Below are 13,995 nucleotides of genomic sequence, written 5' to 3'. Positions count from 1 at the left end.
TCAGCAGCACAGTAAAGAGATAGGAAAGATAAAAGAACCCTTTGTTTACTCCAAAGACATGGAGAGGATTGAGGCCAGATGCGGCAGATAGATCCTCTGACCTAAGACAAAGAATGTGAGGTATTAATAGACTTTGTTTTGTTTTTTTACTATAAAGTTTAGCTTTATTTTGAAAAAGATTTTACTAGTCTGTGGACCTTAAACATACATACATAGATTATTCTTTTCTTCCATTGGATTAGGCTCACTGCTTCAATCTGGCTCAGAAAAAAATTAAGCAAAAAATAAATCTTTCACAAACAAGCATCCCCTATATTTCTCATCTTAGTTCTGAAATTTTCTCTGTTAGTACATTAATACAGGTGCTAGTGATAGTACTGCTGTGCAGCTGCATATGGGTATCGTTTTACAAGCTTGTTTTACTTTTCTAGTCCCCTGGCTCAGGTTTTAGCTCCAAGGCCCAAATCTTATAAATAGCAAAATCAAGGTTAATTGGGCTCCCAGAAAAGCCCACTGAATGTATCCTGCAGTGCTCTGTGACATGCGAGGGAAGACATATAGCCTCCAGCAAGGTCCTGTGGAGAAGCAGCTCTGACGTGGTTTTAATACCCAAGTCTGCCTAACAACTCAAGCTCAGGAACTGGAGGCCCAGATGTCTCTATTTACAGTGGTTGGTATTCATATAGAGCTTCCTCAAGTTTTTGAATAGGTGCAAATGAAATATGTTGACCAATTTTGATGCCTGTGGAAAACGTGACTGGCTTCAGAGGTTTGGGTTTGTCAAGCTGCACTTTCAACTGGGCAGATCTGTCTTTATGTTGGGCCAAAAGCACAGCAACAGGGAGATCAGAACTCTCCAGTTCATCTAAAATGGCCTGCTTATTCTTCCATTTTATAATCTGCTGCAGTTGTTCCTCTTTTTGTACAAACAGTCTTCTTTGTTCATTTTCCTGTCGCTCTACCTCTAAAGCTTCTTCCAATTCTTTCAGTTCCTGAGTCAGCTTTAACTTATTTTTCTGAATGACATCTTTGTTTTCCTTCTGGTATATGTCCATTTTCTTTTTCGTATTTTCCAAATGCACATTGTTGGTCAAGTTGAACACAATTTCTTCTACTTCTTCAAGGAAATCATTATAGTCCCTTAAGCTAGAAAAGTCTTCTTCCCTTTTATTGTATATCTTTAACACTTTTTTCTGAATCTCCACTTCTTTGTCAACAGTGGGATCTTCAAAGAGCTGTACCCTGAAGTTACTCTTTCTAAGTGGGGTGCCACATTCAGGGCAGTTCCCAGCTCCTCTCACAAACAGTAAATCCACACAACTTTCACACAGAGTGTGTCCGCACACATTCACCATCAGCTTCATGGAGGGGTTCCGTTATTTGGTAGTCTTACACCAGCGGCACCCCTGGTCGTCCAAGGCATCTCCTCCACTCCAGGTCTCCGAGCAGGCGGCTCCGGTCACAGCCCTTTCCGAGCCCCGCAGACCCAGCACACAGAGGAAGAGACTTTCTTCGAGGGAGTTTTAGGAGTTTGTTGAGAAATGTCTGAGGAAATGAAGGTGAAAGTACATTGCATCCTGGGCTGAGTGAGAAAAGAAGGGGGAGGTGGTCCCTGGGAAGATCAGCTGCTGTGTGAAGGGCTTCAGCCTTATTAGATGAACATCCTAGTAATTCAGCCCTTCATACTACGCCTAGAACCCATCATTCAATTTGTTTGGTTGTTATGAAAGGGGCAGAATAATTGTTAGGCTGCTTCTTGCTGAACAGAGACATCATCTTGGGGGCAAAGAGAGTTGTCTTGATGACAATTCACCCTCATATACTAGCTAGTGCCAGGTGTCTCAGCTAGGTGTTCATCATTAGCGGAGCCTCAAATCAAAGACTGAAGAATCCTTGAAAAAAGGTTACAAGGACAGTATTTTATGAGTATATATGTCATCAAGTTTAAAAGACAATGGAGGAAAAGCAAGGAGGGGTCTATGATCTGAATGTGTCATTTCACCTTGAACTTGGTGAAAGGGATGAATACTTACTTTTTTGTTTTTGATGTTTGTGTTCTTGGGATTCAGGAGTGTGGATGCTCAAGGAAGTGTTCTGAGTGCAGTTAGAGACAAGGGTAGCGGCTGAGGCTGAGGCACATAGAGTTCCAGGATAAGTTTTATGAGGTGGGCCCTTTAAGGCCCATTTGCATTTTCTAGTCCCAGATGACTGTGGGTGATAAATTATGTGTAGATACCCAGTGATGTCAACACTAGAAACAACCTGTTGAGAGATTTGGGACATAATGTTGGGCCATTATCTGAGTGGATAGTCTGAGACAGCCCAAACTTGAGGATAATATCCTTCATGAGAACCTCTGGAACTACATCTGCAGTGTTTTGAGCACTGGGGAAGGCCTCTGTTCATCCCGAGAACATGCTGACAAAAGTAAGGAGGTAATCCTAAGAATTTCCATTAGTTTTTTGAAAATAGCAGTTAGTGTGTAGAATTTTCAGCTTGAGTAGCTCTGTATGCTGATATCAGGGATCTAAGCAACTACATCAAGGGCAGGAAAGTGTAATTCAAAAACCATACTTGAATATCTGTCATGTTTCACTTTTGAAAGTGTATCAATTCCTTTTTTAAGATAAGCAAATCTTTGTGACCTGAGGAATGGATGACAAAAATGTGATATTTTTATACAGTGGTGTATTACGGAGCTATAAAGAATGATACACCTGAAGCCTTTATATTTAAGTGGATTACAGTTGAATATATACTCATAAGTAAAATTATTTTATTTATTTTATTGAGAAAGAAATATCAATGAGACACTTTTGAAGCTGTTTTAGAGCACATTTTCCATGATACATACCTCGCACATTGTTACCTTCTCAGCACTCATCCACAGCGTAGGAAGCAGTCAGGATATCCTGTCCAAACACTCATAAATGAAATATACTAGACACACCTGTGTAAATATCATATAGTTTCCCTAATATGAAAATCAAAAGAAGAAATACAAATAGAAAGGTATAGTACAATTAAAAGGAAAGCAAGTACTTGAGTACTAGACAATGAAGACAGAGCAAGGAGAAGATCTAGGATACACGACAGAGGAAAGCCAAAGGTTATATGTACAAGATGGGTAAGGCGATGATCTTGTGAATCTTCAGAAGATTTTGGAATCTAGCAGTTAAGGATTCTCACCCTGACTGACTATACATATTGATACCTGAGTACTAAGCAAATGCACTGAAGATGGTAATTTGTAATAGTAGTTTTGGACTTGGAGTGCCTCTCATTCTGGTCTTCTGAATACGGGTTGCTTATCATGATATGCCGCTTGCTGCTGTGCTCTCTCTCAGGTAGATGTTAGTTTAAAAAGGAAGGTGGTGGTGAATGAAGGCAGAAGACAGGAAAAGCAGTGTTGCAGGACTGTCCTGCAACAATGTTGTATATGGTTAGAATTCTGGACTTATTTGTAAGTATATATATTCTTTATTCCTAATTTTAAAATATATTTTAGTATTTATCATATTCTGTAGGGACATCACGTTCAACATATCAATAACTTATGAAAACTACCTGTTCCATGTCATGCCTAAGATGTTTGATACTCAGACAGATTGTGAGGTTAAGCTCAACAGCCTAGGTTTTATGGTAATAATAATAAGCTTCTCTTCTGGAAGGTTATCAATCTAAGTTAGCAAACCAAACTTACAGAAAAAAGAGGATGCAAGGGAAAGCCAACATTTTGGCCCTAGCTTTCCATTGTCAAATAAGATTAAGGGCATATCAGAACTTGTACTGTAACGTTATGTAACTCAGTTGTGTCCCGAATTTTCTGATCAGTTTGATTTGAAACTGTCGGATTGCTATTTATTTCTCAATAAAATTGTGGGAAAAATTAATGAATAGATATCAGATCGAAACATGAGAGGTAACAGTATAAACTTTCAAAACATATACATAAGAGGGCTTGCCAAATAGCTCAGCAGATTAAAATGCCTGCAAGCAGGCACAAGGGTTTTGGGTCCTTTCCCTGGTCATGCTTTCTAGTCCTCCCCCTGGGATCCCTGGGATGGCAATTGAGATTGGGCAAATTAAATACACTATAACGCATCCAGGCAAGCCCAGCTTTAAAGTATATTAACAGGAAAACTAAGAAGAAACAGATTTTGTAGTGTATGTGATTTATTTAATTGGATTATAAATTCAAGTTCAAACTGTATACTTAGCAGGACGCTGTCTCAATATTAAAAATCTAAACTGTCCCTTGGGATCCACCCCCAGTACTGAAAGAAAAAGTCAGTGCATAGTTTTGCAAGAAGATGTGCATATCCTGTGAGTTAAAAGACAACAGGTGTAAGGAAGATTAAAGACCATGGTCTATAAAGGGCGCAAGTGTTAGGGACAGGAGTTGGTGGACCCTTTACACCCACTGAACTAAAGAGGCTCCATAGTCCTAGAGGCAGCACCCACAGTGCGAGGTCTGCGTTTTCCAGGTCAATGTGCTAGGGTGGGTGTCACCTGTAGGACTCAGGACCTTGCAGGGTGGCTGGGCTGCAGCAGAGCACGGACTGGTAGACAGTGGGTACCCAGGTGCTCCACCGGAAGACCCATTCTGATGGAGGCAAAACTAATCAACTGTAAACATTTATTAACTTTAAAGCTTTATTGACCAATTGAGAGCAAAGAAACAGTTTCTATAGCCCATCACTTATATAACTTCAAATCATAAGTACATAAAAGTCACATCTCTGTTTTGGGAGTAGCATGTCTAAGGACACTAGCATGCCAGCCAGGCAGGGGCTGCGAAGGGTGTCCATGGGGGCTGAAAGGCACAAGGGAAGAATGAAGGTGGAGAAATATGGGGGACTGTGGGCTGGACAGTGTGAGCATATCACACTGAGCACGTCTAGATGCCAGGCTTCAGGCAACACTGACTAGGGCTTGAAGAGGCAGCGGCGGGTCCGGCAGGGAGGTGGAGGTGAGCTGGGGGTCTGGGGCTCCAGGACTGGCATGGGGAACTGGGGCAGAGAGTGTGGTGGAGTGGAGGTGGGAGACTCGGGCTCAGGGTCGGAGAAGGGGGACAGAGGCTCAGGGTCTGAGATGGGTGATTCAGGCCCGGAATCTGAGATGGGGGACTCAGGCTCAAAGTATGAGATAGGGGACTCAGGATCACGGTCTAGGATGGGAGACTCAGTCTCAGAATCTGAGAGGGGGACTCAGGCTCATGTCTGAGATGGGGGACTGGGCCAACGGGCCCAGTTGAGAGCTGCTGGATGGCAGTATCCTTGTGCTCGACCTGGAGGACTGATGAATGGAGGAAGTTCTATGTCTCCTCCAGTATGGAAACCCTAGGATTGGCTTCCCTACTATATCCCAGAGGTATGAGCTAGCTAGAGGCTGGGGCTCCAGCTGAGGATAGTGGCTGGGACTGTCACCAGCCAGAGTGGGAGTGGGTGGATTGGCTAATCATGAGGATCTGAAATCAAGAAGCACCCTGGGGTCTAGGACAGTCAAGTGCTGGCTGTCTGTGTATAGATCAAAGCTGGAGGCACTCCTCCATCCTACAGGCTTTGAGGCAGTCAGCACTGGACACTCATTCTACATACAAGGAACAGAGGACATCCATGTGTAAGAACAAGAGTTGAGGTGGTCCTGTGGTATGGGACCCCAGAAGGAATACAGGGATTGGGGACACAGTACGACAGGCCGAAAGCTGGGCCTGGTGCAGTGGCACCTTACAGAGTGGAGGCTGAGATAATCCCAGCGCTCGTGGCAGATCGACTCTGCCTTTCCTTTCTTGGAGGTGCTCATCCCCATCTCCATGCTGTAGAATCTTCCACGTCTCATGGCATCCATGGGCACCTCCTTGGTGTCTGTGGGATGGGCAGAGAGTTGGTCAGAGGGGCAACGAGGGGACTAGGCAAGTTTACATCCTGTCAGAAGGAAGATGAGGGGGAGGGCATGCATTCATGGAAAGCCAGTGACTTTAGGAAGTGAAGGGTGTGTGGCAGCCATGTGAAGCATTTTCTTGGAACAGCAGAACAAATGTGCATTAGATCCTTCTCTATCTCCTCTGAAGATCACAAAGAACATAGACACAGAAATAGGGATGGCCAACTCTTTGGAGTTCTGCTAAGGAAGGAGAAAAACTTGAGCCCTAAATTGGGTTTGGGAGTGGAGCTCAGTGGCAGAGTGTGCCCAGCACATCCGTGGCATGATTCTTCCCTTCAACCATCTCATCAGAAAATGAAAAAAAACAGTCTACATGGCTCACATTCACACAGGTACTAGCAAAGCCAGAAATGCAAATGGCCTTTCCTTTACCATAACAGAAAGGCCTTCCAGGCCTGTCCTACCACCTTTAGTCCAATACTCAAGTCCCATCAATGAACAAATAATTAAAAATCTGAATAAAGACAGGCATGGTGGTACACACTGTAATCCTAGCACTCTGGAGGCTGAGGCAGGAGTTTTGCTGCTAGCTCAAGTCCAGCTGGGGCTACAAAGTGAGTTTAAGGCCAGCCTGAAGTACATAGAATCACTGTCTCAAAAAGACAAAAAACATTGACCATTCATTAGCCAGTGTAAATGTCATGAGCATGTTTAAGGTGAACTAAGGTAATCTATGGTGCGTGGTAAGTAGGCTGTACAGAACACACACTGGAGTTAGGGCATATAAAGTTAATGAGGGGTTGATGAGGACATGAGACCATGTTCTGGCAGGCAGATAGTTAGGAAGAGTGTGTGCAGCAGTCTATCCTGATCGAGGTTCTTCTTCATACAATCCCTGCTCTCACCCCAAGTGTCTCCTGAGATGTTATGGAGTGTTCTGAATGGCCTAATCACTAATCGTATCTGGTACAGTGGGAGATGTGGTATAAGAGTAAATCAAAGGTCCAGGTGCCCAGCGGCCACCGGAGGACTTGTAACCAGGATATGAGGATCCCTTGTGAGTTTAACACATGACTGTACAAAAATTGCTATGTACTTGAAAAAAGCAGTATTGTGAGAGAGAAGGCATGATGTTAAGATCAAAACTCTAGACAGATGAAATTGGCTATTTAAAAATTAAACATCTGATGAAAAGAATAAAAACCTGAAATGTCAATGATTGTAATCAAGAGAAACCACAAAATGTGGCAGGGGATATTTCTACCATATGGCAGACAGGAACTAATAATATTTCTAAGATACAATGTGCTTACCAGTTCACAAGTAAGGAACTCAACAGCACAACCGACAAGTCACAGAATAAATTAGTGTTGGTCACTACAGAGTCTCCTCGGTTAACCACAACAGTGACCTTCTCGTAAATCCATCAAAAACAGAGAACTGTCCCAATTAGAATATGCATTCGATAGGCACAATGAAACTCTCCCAGCTTAGTAAGAGCATGGGACAGGCTGTTTCTGCTTCTGACTGCTTGCTTGCTCCACCCAATACCAAGCATCAAATGAATGAATAAGTAAAATTTGTTAAAAAGGAGAAAGTTACCAGCTGAACACATTGGCTCCATCAGTAATCCCAGCAGTATTAGTAGGCTGAGGCAGGAGGATTACAACCCTGAGTTCCACCAACAATTTAGCAATTTAGCAAGACCCTGTTAAAATAAAATTTTAAAAGGTGTAGCTGGATTCCCAGTACAGAGAGAGTCATAATGTTCCTCCACAAAAACACCCATAATTCAATGGATGATTTCCATGAGCTTACACTCTCTCTACCACAATTGGGAAAATCAGCCGATTAATTCTACTTTTCAAATTCCCTCCTTAAATTCCACACACTTGGATTGCGTAGAGAAGGTGTCAGGACCCCTGGAGTTGGCATGGACACAAAATTCTCCAAGGACAGAATCTGTGAGAACTGAGATTAGCACAGTCACGCATAGTGGGAGGAGAGGGAGGGAGTGTCCTAGATCCTGGGCTGAGCTCCTAAGAGGCCAGGCTAAGCTTGGACTGAAGAGAGAGGTCCACAGAGAGAACTACAAAGGTAGGGATGCAGGGAGCAAACCTATCCATCTCCTGACCACCTCCAGTGAGAAAGTAGGGTGGGGTGAGATGGAGAGGGGAGTGGATGGAGGGAGAAACAAGTCAGGGAGCAGGCAGCTGGTGAACCCCAGCAGGTTGTGTAGATGCACACTCCCTGCTCCCTACTTCCAACAGGAACCGCAGCGGTACATTCCCACCACACTGAAGTTACTTTCCCACACCACTCACCCACTTGTCTTACCTAGAATTATTCTCTCCAACCACGTCCGGTTTCGGCAAAGGAAGCTGAAAATGCACTCTGTAATGTCTACTTCAATTCCAGGGCTAAGTGGACCCCAGCCCAGGAAGACTCCAGGCTGTTAAAACCAGACCTCACCCGGATTCTGGGCAGGGCTTGGGCTCAGGTGATCCAATGATAGGTCCTTGTGTCCCACCACCCTTGCCGCCCTGAACCAAAGTGTAGATGGATTAGATTACAGCTGAGACCTGAGAGGGTGAAGGTGTTAGCAGAGTGTGAAAATGACTCACTGGGATTTGTGGGACATGCTTGTAATCCCAGCATTACAAGGCTGAAGCAGGACGATTGCTGACAGTTTGAGGCCAGAAAGCAAAGCTACATCTGGAGATCCACATGCGTTCTCTCTGGAAAAAAATATCTAACACCTGAGAAGGGAAAGGCAGGCAGTGCCGTGCATCTGACCCTGAACTTGGGAAGGCTCAGTCACAATGGTGAGTGTCCTCGGTCTTTAACCAGAACACACAGGTTCCTCTAGGTGGTCTGCAGCCTGTGTGACATGTCCATCCCTCTGTAGAAGAAGCCAAGGCCCCAACTTGTGTACTTTGAGGAGGACAATGCTCTGTGTCCATTCACACACACACACACACACACACACACACACACACACACACTCCGTTAACTTGCCAGGGCTTGGGTGGGAGAGGCTCCCAACTCTGTTCTGAGCACACCCAGGGTATTAGCTTCAGGGACCTTTACTTCACGAGCAACCTCCTGTAGCTACTGGCAGCCCAGACAACTGTAGTGCAAATGGGGAGGGGGAGGCTCAGTTTTGCGGTTGATTTTATGTTTTCATTTTGTTTTGTTCTCTGGTGAGGTTCATATGAATTCTGTAGGTTCACAGAAGTCCCCAAATAAACACCAAAATATTGACAATGCACAGATTATTGTATCAAGGATTCAGCAGCATTCATTTCCTAGACTGTGCAGGAGATATGTTAAGCCCACACATGTCTGAGAATTAGAACAGAAACAAGCACTGGATTTTTGCCTACTTTCCCTCTTTTAGAAATCCCGCGATCACAAGAATTGAACACAAGGCTCTCACCCTGAGTTATATCCTGAACCCTATTTTGTAATATTTTGAGACAGTCTCACTACATTGCTGGCTGGATTCATTATCCTCCTGTCTCAGCCTCTAGAGCTGGGATACAGTATGTGCCTCCTGAATGTTTGTTTTAAAGAAAATTTACAGTAAAAGACAGCCCGCTTAACCAAGAATATTGACATAAACCTGTAATCGCTGCATTCCTAAGCCAGAAGCAGGAGGATTACCAAGAGTTCAAGTCCAGCTAGGGTTACATAGAGAGTTCAAGGCCAGCACACACTAAATAACAAGACTCTGTCTCAAGAAAAAGACACATTGCCAAGAATGATGGGAGAAGTATGTCCAAAGATAGGGTTGTATTTGAGGATTGGGAAGGGGTTCCATAGCATTATGCCCTTTGCTATAATATAATTTTTTTATTTAAGCCCTTATCATAATTTTTGTTTGCCCCTCTTTAATCGATTGTTTGCTGCTATGTCTGTCAAAAGTCTGTGGAACCTGTTACCAAGCCATATAGAAGAATGCCTGCCTCAAGGAGTTGAAAGGCAACTAACTTCATTATACCAGGAAGCTGGTAGGTATCACTCCTAAAACATCAGCCCCAAGCTCATTGGTTATCTTCCCCAAGCTGATTCGAATTGGTTATATAAATTTTGTAAGCAAGAAGTACAGAAGCTTGAACGTATGGTGAATTTGTATTGCTCAGCGTTGGCCAGCTCTCATTGCTGGGCAGAAAGTCTTTGAAGTAAGTGAGTAATAGTGTTGGTCACCTCTTCTCCCTAGAAAGCACAGGCTGTGTAGCTAAATTCAATCGAACTGACTTGGGTCAGGGTATGCCTAGTTTGCAGCACTTGTATAGTACTGGCTAACTGAGTTTAACTGTCGAACTGCATGATAGGCTAGAGAATCACATTTTGTCCTAATATGGTATCATGTTATTAGTTGATTTGTAAAATTTCCATCACATTGCCCCCATTTTTGGTTGTAAAGAAGCTTCATCTTCTGCTGAAGGGAGGAGGTCATACGTTGGGGCAGGGTGTAACAATAATTGGCCGAGCATAGTCTCTACACACTGAGAAAGAAATCAGAGGGCCAGCCAGCTAGCTCAGCAGACTAAAGTGCCTGCTTACACAGAATGCAGGGACCTGGGTAGAATTTTAGCAAAACATGCAGTTCTGGCCCCACCCCCAGGACATGCTGAGATAGCGACTGAGATGGGGTGATTGCATGTGAATGTAATTTCTGCAATTGGGAGGCTGAAAACAGGGGCATAACTACAAGTCCAATCTGTGTAGTGAGACCCTGTAAGCCCTGTACTAAATATATTTTTAAAAGAATACAAGAAAAAGATATCTGTTCAAAAGATGAACTAGCCAGGACCTAGGAGTAGAATTAGCAGGAGTGTAATTAGGGGCCCTGTTAGGGCCCCAGTCCACTGGGGAAGAACTCTAAAAAGCCCCATCAGGAAGACCCAGGTTGTATTTCTAGGGCCCATGCTCAAGATATTTTTTGGGAGTTTTCTGTTGGGAGTTTTCTCTGATCATGCCAGACTTGTTTGCATAATTGCAGCATTCTACTTCCAAAAAGAGGCAAATGCCCTCTTTTTGATTGGTTAAGAGATCCATAGCCCTTCTCTTTTGAAAGACAACCATGGTTAAAGAGTCAATCTGTTATGGGAGGGCGTGAATAGAATTTTGAACTTTTTTAAAATCTCCTGTTTCCTGGACTGGGCAGGCTTGCAGTAAATGAGCTGGCACATGTGTAGTGTTGAACTAAGAGACAGTTGGGGTCAGTCATGAAGCTGCGAAGGCAGTGAGGAGCACACAGAACTAACAGTCCTCCCCCAGAGTTGGATTAACCTGTTGGAGGACAGCATGAGTCCCATGCGTTGGACTCTAGGTTGGGGGAATAATTGCCCAGAGCTTGGATCATTGAGTGTAGCAAGTTTGAGGAAGGGTTCTTGTCTGAAGCACTTCTTCAGTGGTGAAGACGACATAGGCAGCCTTATGTTGTCCACTTTTAGCAGAGTTACTTCTGTCTGTGAGCAGGATATACTCAGGTCTGTTAGAGGCTCCATCTATCAGGTTGGCTGGCCAAGAGCTAGGCGGTCAGGCAAGGTAGTCATGCTCTGGTTGTCCAAGCTCTGTGGGCACACGGGCGGTTGGATTATAGGCTGTACCTGCCTGGAAGGTAAGTTGAGAATTTCTGACAAGCAGTCTTGGTACTAGATGATGCAGCTGCTCAAGAGCCAATGCAGTCCCTGACTGCTGAGGAGCTCAGGAATGACACCAGGACCCTGGGCAGTCAGGTTCTGTCCCAAAGCCGGCATGTGTCCCTTCTTGATCAAGAGGATGCTGGTGGCAAGTGCATGCAAGTGGGGAGGCCGCCCTTTTGGTACTAAGTCGAGAGTCTTAGGTAGGCAACTGGCCTTTCTCAGAGTCCCACCATCTGAATTGACTGCGGTGACATGTCAGTTTTCATTAAGAAACAGGTTGAAATGGCAATTGAGTTTTTGAGGTCTGACCCAGGGACTAAATAAAGCCTCTTTGAGCTGTTTAAATGCTATAACCTCTTCTCGGGTCTGATTCATTACTTTCCTTTTAGTTGTGCCTTTAATTATAGTCTCCCTAGTATAAGAACTCAAAAGAAGTAATACAAATAGAAAGGTATAATACAAGTAAAAGGAAAGCAGGACCTCGAGGACTAACTAATCAACAGAGGGAAAGGAGAAGAGCTAGGCAACATGACAATGTCAAACCATACAATTACATGTAGAAGATGAGCAAGGAAATGATCCTGAGAATCTCCATAAGATTTTTTTTACACTTTCAAAATTTAATAAATCATTAGGCACATAAGGTAGGCACATACATTCTTTATATACACAAACATCTAAGAACAATACCCTAGTGCATTTATTCATAGCAACCTCCTATCCCTAGATTCTATAGGAATCTTTCTGAACATGGATGGATAGTCTGGATTTTTTTTTAGAATTTATATATATAGAACAAATGGAAAAATTGATTTTAATTGAACTGCAGCAGTGATATTTGATATGTTAACAGAAATGTTAGGTTGTCTCTAAAACATCATAAAATAAATACCCACAATGAGAAATTCAGGTATATGATGGACATCTATAAATTCTTTTTTCAATACTGGAAGTAATCCTTGAAATTTTATTTATTAAATTACTGCATTTTTACTCATTCAAACATATCTAATTTAATAGCTAAGATACTTGTTTTTTGTACATGGGTTGTTTTATTTTTTTGCCATAATTTTATTGATAAACAAATAGTAATGACACAGTTTCAAATCAAATCGGTAGGACAGTTTCAATAATTACCACACTGCATACATTCTTCTCAGTGTTTAATTGCTCTACAAGAGGTAGACTTGATATCCTATCTACAAACACCATTAGAAAGAATCATTATATTCATTTAGAGAATGTATACACAGACACCCTGAATACACAGACACAAAATGGACATTCATCCATATACCGTTTTTTTGGTTAAGCTCCATTATTTCAATATTATAGGTTTGTAAACTCAGCACAACATTCCAAAAGAGTCCAGAAGCCAATAATAGTATTGGGTATTCCGCTTAACTGGTAATGTTAGAAATTGTTGCCCTGAGTCCCCCAGAACTCAACATAACAGCATGGCTTTATTTCTTATATTTCGTTTATATACTTTTCTTCTGGATGGTTAAGACCAAGGTAAAGCAGGACCTATGCAACAAGAGTTGTAGCTTCTCACTCTGATAAGGTCAGTGAAAGCCCCTCAGGATTTATCCTGAGATCCTGTACCTCAGATTGTACAGCTTTTGTCAGTGTGAGCCATGTGGATGAGTCATGGCCATTGCTTAGCCATTGTGCTTACTGTGAAAGCCTGAGAGAATATTTTTCTGTCCATGTGACTGTCCTTAGGCACACTCTACATCATTGATCACTTTCTTCTTTGGCCCCATAATCTCCTCGATCAGAAAATTTGGAACACTAACGAGTTACATGATGTTACAGTACAAGTTCTCATATGTCCTGAGTCTTAGTTGACTTTAGAATGCTAGGACCAAAATGTTGGTTTTCCTTGCAGCCCTCCTTTTTCTCTAATTTTGGTCTGCAAACTTAGGTTGTTAACCATCCAGAAGACAAGCTTGTTTTTATTATTGAACAACTTAGGTTGTTAAGCTTAACCTTACTAACTCTCTGCATATCAAACATCTTAGACATAACATGGAACAGGTATTTTTCATTAAGTATAGATATGTTGAACTTTAAGTCCCTACAGAATATGATAAAAATATTTAAAAATTAGCATATAGTTTAAAAATCGGCATAAAGAATTCTATACATATCATGTTTGCACATAAGTCCAAAAATCTCACCATTTACAACCTTGAAGCAGGACAGTCCCACAATGCTCCTTTTCCAGTCTCTTCCTTTGCTTCACCACGCGCTACTTCTAGAACAACAATCTACTTGAGAGACATCATAGCAGCAAATGGCATTTCATAACAAGCAGCCCATATTCAGAAGACCAGAATTACAGGCCCTCCAAGCATGAAACTACTATTACAAATTACCATCTGCAGTGCAGTAGCTTAGTTCACAGGTATCAGTATATATAGTTAGTCAGGGTGAGAATCTTTCCAAATAT

General features: G+C 42.6%; 1 pseudogene; it reads right to left on the bottom strand.

Annotated features, from left to right (window-relative positions):
- Window positions 1-488: 488 nt before the first annotated feature.
- LOC101581642 overlaps window positions 489-13,995 on the bottom strand; it is a 61,283-nt pseudogene continuing 47,776 nt past the window's right edge.

The sequence above is a fragment of the Octodon degus genome, unplaced genomic scaffold, assembly GCF_000260255.1.
Source record: "Octodon degus isolate 3935 unplaced genomic scaffold, OctDeg1.0 scaffold00037, whole genome shotgun sequence".
In the NCBI taxonomy this organism is placed as follows: domain Eukaryota; kingdom Metazoa; phylum Chordata; class Mammalia; order Rodentia; family Octodontidae; genus Octodon; species Octodon degus.
The sequence above is the reverse complement of the archived record's forward strand: the minus strand, read 5'-3'. Positions and strand labels throughout refer to the sequence as shown.